This window comes from Oreochromis aureus, linkage group 3 (genome assembly GCF_013358895.1).
Source record: "Oreochromis aureus strain Israel breed Guangdong linkage group 3, ZZ_aureus, whole genome shotgun sequence".
Taxonomy (NCBI): domain Eukaryota; kingdom Metazoa; phylum Chordata; class Actinopteri; order Cichliformes; family Cichlidae; genus Oreochromis; species Oreochromis aureus.
The window spans coordinates 131793484-131799631 of NC_052944.1; the positions used below are offsets into that span (position 1 = coordinate 131793484).

At 43.2% G+C, this 6148-nt stretch overlaps 1 long non-coding RNA gene across 1 annotated transcript; it reads right to left on the reverse strand.

Annotated features, from left to right (window-relative positions):
• Window positions 1–425: 425 nt before the first annotated feature.
• Window positions 426–1877, reverse strand: LOC116327349. Its single transcript, XR_004199996.2, has 3 exons — window positions 1830–1877; window positions 1186–1236; window positions 426–914 (listed from the first exon to the last, which is right to left on the reverse strand). It is a non-coding gene; the product is annotated as an uncharacterized LOC116327349 (long non-coding RNA).
• Window positions 1878–6148: the final 4271 nt, after the last annotated feature.

The window sequence follows — 6148 nt, forward strand, 5'->3', positions numbered from 1 at the left end:
GAAACGCAAGACGATTCGGACTGCCTCATTTCTGTCTGCTGTTTATTTACTTTCCGGCTCTTTGAAATGTCGTGGCAAAATGTCGAGGAAAAGCACCGAGTTGTTTAAATGGACTAACAATGAGGTGGAGTTGTTGCTGCGAGTAACACAAAAGTTGCAAAAGCGAGTGAGAATTAAAGAATTTGAAGAAAAGCTATCTGGAGCATGTACAGACTGTCAAACAAAACAACTGCTGTATAATGCCCTCCGCTATCTTTGTTTAATTGTTCACATGACTGCATCACATGACTAAAATACGTCATCGTTTTCAAAAGTCTCTGTTTCGCTGTCCACACTGTGACACAAACGCACCGCCTCTTCAAATGTATTCGTTTTAGAGCCGCTTTCCTTTGGGGAAAACGCATTGGTGTGACGACGCCTTAGTGTTACCAGTTAACCTAACCCCACTAAGTGGATGTCTTTGGACTGTGGGAGGAAGCCAAAGTACTGGAGAGAATCCACATAGACATGGGAGAATATGCAAACTCCACACAGAAAGACCTGATGGTGGAGTCAAACTAAGGACCTTCTTCTGTGATGCAACAGTCCTAACCACTGTGCTACCTTAAAAACCTGAGACAAGATGAGAGATTTTAGGAAAGGAAAAAACAGGAGAGAACCTGAGTCAGAAATAACACACATAAAAGTAGTCAGAGGTCATTGTGATTTAAATCCAGGGAGTAGTTTAAACAGGTCTCTGATGTTGGGGAGGTCCTGTTGTGGAGGGGCAGTCACAGTAAAGACCCCGCCTCTTCTGTGCTTTAATCTGGAGCTCAGCAAAGTGACGAGCATTTGGTTCTTCTATTTTTCATCGTCCTTCAACACATCACTATGGTTGACCGTTCAGCAGATGAATTTCTTCTGCATTCTCCCTTCTGTGTAGACAGACACACACACACTGAGCTCTAGACTCTACAGCTTAACCCTGAGTCTAAACTAAACCTGCAGGTCCTCTGGTGTCCAAAAGAGGCAGCAGTGAGTCAGCATAAAGTCTCAGCTTTAGCACAGTCGTATATTTACAGCAGTGTTTATCAGAGACACTGGACTTCCTGTTTTGCATCCATGAAACACAACAAGCTGACAGACGGTTTCATCTTCATCCTCCAGCTCCTCCTCCAGTTTCAACAACACAAACATCAGACTCACCCATCTAAGTTCTCCAACATCACAGGAGCATTTTCACCTTCCACCTCATTTCTGTGAAGACAGAAGACAGACAGTCACAGGTGGATCCAGACTGAGGATCTCTGCAGTGTTTGGACCTGAACTGGACAAACTCAGCTTTAACCTGCAGTTCCTCTGACATCCAGCAGAGGCATCAGTGAGTCAGGATGAAGTCTCAGCTTTGGCATAGTCGTATATCGTATTTCATATATACCACCTAACTCAACTTCAGTAACCCTACAAATGTCATTGCGGTTTAGTCTTCTGTCTTCATTTGTGTCTGAAGTGATAGCAGAGCTGTACGTTTTAATTTTACAGAAATCCCTCATGCTATATTATGTTTAAATGGAAACTAGCCAGTTAACTTCCTGCTGACTTCTAACTCTGTTAAACTTAATAAATCTTGTTTTCATGGATGCCTGGATTTTAAACCTAATCGTTACACCTGGTAAAGCAGGCACACTGAGGGCCCGGAAATGGCTAATGATGTCAGACTTAAAGACCGGACAGCTGTGCTTATCAGAGACACTGAACTTCCTGTTTTACATCCACGTAACACAAGAAACTGACAGATTGTCTCTTCACTCAAAATCTTCCACTTTAAACAACATACACATCAGACTCACCCATACGTGTTCTCAAACATCTTAGTTAATGCGTCACTTAGCCTCCACATGCTGTTGAGACAAAAGACAGACAGTCACAGTTGGATCCAGACTGAGGATCTCTGCAGTGTTTGAACCTGAGCTGGATAAACTCAGCTCAAACCTGCAGTTCCTCTGGTGTCCAGCAGTGAGTCAGTCCTAATAGACCCAATAAACATGTTTACAGTACTGTACTGATACTAAGGGCCTCTTTGACTGTGTAATGGAATTTCTTTCACTTATGTATTAATCATGTTATTGTAATGCCTTGGTGATTTTAACATGTCTGACACTCATACTGTAAGACAAATGGTGGGGGTCTATTTAGGAAGTTGGGGGAAGCAGACAACTCCACAGGAGGGAGAGTCTTTTGTCTCTTCGAGGACTCTGGGAAGTAGCATGGGAGTGTGAACCTTAAGGTGTGAAACAGCTGTGTACTGCCTTTTGTTCCTGGAGAAGGTATTTAACTGAGAGCCACACTACTCTCAGTGAGACTCTGCTGACCCTGGCCCGTGGTCATGCAGGCTCTCCACCAAGCTTGGTTTTCTGTTCTTTGTGTGCTTTGATTAAAGAATGTTAGCTACCGCTCACCGCTCATCTGCAGGCTTTATTTAAGTGGAAAATTTCCACAACAGAATGGCACTGTGAGCAGGGTGGTCTGTGTGGTCGCTGAACAACGGTTCCGTGGACGGGCTGATCACCCCTGAGGAAAAAGGTACCTTTGTCCTACCGGCTGTTGAAGCAAAGGAAATGGAGGAGTCACGGAGCCGCGTGTTTCAGCAACCACCGAGACCATCGATTTTGAGGGGACTCCTGCAGATGGGTGAGTGATAGCTAACTTGTAACAAGTCACGAGAGTTTTGTGTCTGGCAAGAAGTGAGCGTGTTGCAGCCTTCGGGGAGCCCAGGAAGGTGTGTTACGACCTTCCAGGGCAAGAGCTCCGAGGGAGTCTTCGTGTAGAATCACGGAGTGACATCTCTAGCGTCTTCTAAAAGATCCTAACTTCTTCAAAGGAGACTGGGGTGGCGGTGTTCGCCCTTGGTCCGTAGAAGGCAAGGAACCTCACGGGGGACGCCTCGTGTAGTAGGAAGAGAATCTAGATTCCAGGGGCAGTCAGCGGAGCCGGATTAGTGGCTCGAGAGGCGACTGCAGCAGACGTTCCACCAGGCGGCCAGGGACAAAACTCAATGTTTGACTGTATGTTAAGAACTGTGGGTAAAAGTATGTTGTGAGATTGCAGAGAATGGTTGTGTGGGAAAAGTTGGTGTGTGTGTAAAAAACAGAGAAAAATGGGGTTCAAAATGTTGAAAATAGGAAACAAAAACAAGAAAAAAAAAGAAAAAGAGAGGAGTGTAGAAATGTGCGTAAAAGTTGTTTCCAACTAGCAGGAGAGGGTGGTACTGCAGGCCACCAGCTCCGCTAGTGTGGACACACAAAAAATTTCTTTTTAGCAGAATTGTTGATGAAAATAAGTAAAAAAAATAGGAAGAGGGTTTGGTGATTTTTAACGTAGAACAACTACAATATCTCTGGGTTTTTAAGAAAGGGGACTTCAGAACCAGAGAGGGGAGACGTGTTTCTTTAAGCAGTGATAAGAATGATCAAAATGTCTCAGTGTGTCACTTGCAGGTGAAGAGCAGACCCTGATCAATTTTTCACGTGCAGCAGTCGGAAGAAATTATAGGTTAACATCATTAGAAACATTCAAGCCAAGTTTTGGCTGAATTGTTTTACAGCTTAACTTCCATGTGTTTGTCACCCTGAGAACACAAGCTCCAAGAATCTCTCCCTGAAGACAAGAAATGCAGTTCCAGAACAACGAGATGGATATCAGGAGCTCACAGCAGTGTCCTGAGCAGTGAAGAAAAGGTCCAGCAGCAGCAGCAGCTGTGCAAGACAGCGGCAGCAAGGAGAAAAATGGCATCATCATGACTGGATGGATGGATGTGCATTTCCAACGAGCTGCAACTTTACTGTGTGTGAATGGACCTTTGAAAAGACTGTCTGAGTTGGACATTTGCCACTTTTGGGGCAAAATGGCAAGATGAGAAAGTGGAAAACACAGGACAAAGCTGAAAGACAACTGACTCTCACTGGACTGCTGCAAGGGGGAGAGATGAGATGAGACCACAGTGGAAGGAGCAGGGGAGAACATGGCTGTTTTAGTGTGGGGAATGAAATTTGGGTTTAGGAAACTGGGAAGAAAAAACGACTGCCTTGTGTGGAGAATTGAAAAGTGTCTGGAGCACCGCAAAGAGGAGAGGTACACAAAAATTACACAAACAGAAAAATGCATTAATCCTACTAACACAAACACACATGCAATGAAGCTCATGAAGACCAAATAGCATTTTAAGCATGCATTGCTGTTACCATCATCTTGTCCGGTTCACTTAGTGGGTTAAGAAGTGATACATAGACTAGTGAACTAGTATTATTTTGGGGAAGGATGATTGAATTATTGCAGGGGTGAACAGAATGCTGCAGGGGGGTCAGATGAGTGGAGACTAATAGATTATTGAGTTTCTTGTTTCTGATGTGTGGGGGAGGTCTTATCATGACACACATCTGGGTACATGGGGGAAAACAAAACTCATTATCTAATAGAATATTGTTGTTGTGTGAGGTGTGTGACTGGTGGATGAAAGTTTGGGAGATTTACTGATGCATTTTCTTTTGGTACCACTTTGAAACTGCCAATTAGTTTTGTTTGGATCTATCATTCTGAGAGAGTATGCTCAGACAACTTCTAAAAAGAGGCCTTCATATTTTCTGATTTTTAACCGTGCACTGAGATTTTTTGTTTGGCAATTTTCTCTTTTTGAAGCAGGCCTGCAAGATCGGGATCAAAAGCGCTACACAACATGTTGAACAATCGCAAGTGAGTTTCTCCAAAAATTAAAATGGGCTTGGGAGAAAGCCACTTATTTGGGACAACCAGAAAACAAGTCCCTGTCAAAAAGGATTCAGCGAGGTAATCCAGTCTAAATTCTTTTTTCTTTTTTGAAATGACGTCATTGCTGGCAGTAGAAACTTATTGCGTCACGAGGTTCTACTGTCAGCAAATAAAAAATGGGGACTGACTGGACTGACAAAAGCTTGACTGACTTGACACCAGTATGCAAGATTGCACCTCCACCTTGACCTGACAAAAGGGTGGATGTATGTATGTATGTTTCTTTTACAGGAGCAGAAAGGTGACAGCAACAGGTTGCATGGGCTTTTGGGCCGTGCTGACTTAACCTTTTAATTGTCACTTTCTGTGTCTTTGAATTTACCAGCGGTGTGTTATTCATGACCTTGTATTGTTTACAGTGCAGAGGTCACTGTGAGAAAGTGTGCATACAGATGCGCTGCGCTAACATCTATTTTTCCACAGCAAAGGGTTAATCATATGATCCAATCACATGATTTACAGCAGGACACACCGCTGGCTAATGTTTTACCTTTTTCTTATGACAGGGCCTGGAGTGAAACTACTCCAGGGGAGAAGCCCTGTGAATTTTTAAGAGACAATGTACAACTTCATTGTGCATGTCTAATTGTGCTAAGCTGACATAGGGCAAAAGAGGGTTTTCCGTGGAAGCTTTCATTTTTAAATTGCAGAGACCGTGACATGAGGGATATGGAAGGATTGACGCAGATACAGACCACGGCCGGGAGAGAACGCTTCAACAGGACCAGTGAGAAGCAGGGACCATCTGCAGGACAGCAGACAAACGACAGTGGGCTGCACCACTGGGCTTCCAAAGGATTGTCATGAGGAGATTTTGAACAGCAAAAATCTTAAAATAAAATGAAAGAGTTTCGCCGTTGACGTTGAGGAAGACAACTAAGGTGTGCGACGTGCTCTGCCTTAAATCTACAGCCGCGTTGGAACGGAAATCAAGGGATGGAGAGAGCGTGCCAAGCTCCAAAAGTGACAGCACAGAGGGAGATCAGCGTTGGAATTATGACTCTGTAAATCAAATCAAATCAAATCAAATCAAATCACCTTTATTGTCACATCACATGTGCAGGTACACTGGTACAGTACATGCGAGTGAAATTCTTGTGTGCAAGCTTCACAAGCAACAGAGTTGTGCAAAATACAATAACGTGCAACAAGCAAAATATAAAAATGGTTAATCTAAAAAGTAATAAATATATGTACCATATATAAAGGTATATACATTACTGAATGTGTGTACTAAATATGTTTTTCACGTGTGTGTGTGTGTGTGTGTGTGTGTGTGTGTGTGTGTGTGTGTGTATATACATGTTTTACAAATGAAATAGAGTAAACAATAAAATAAGATATA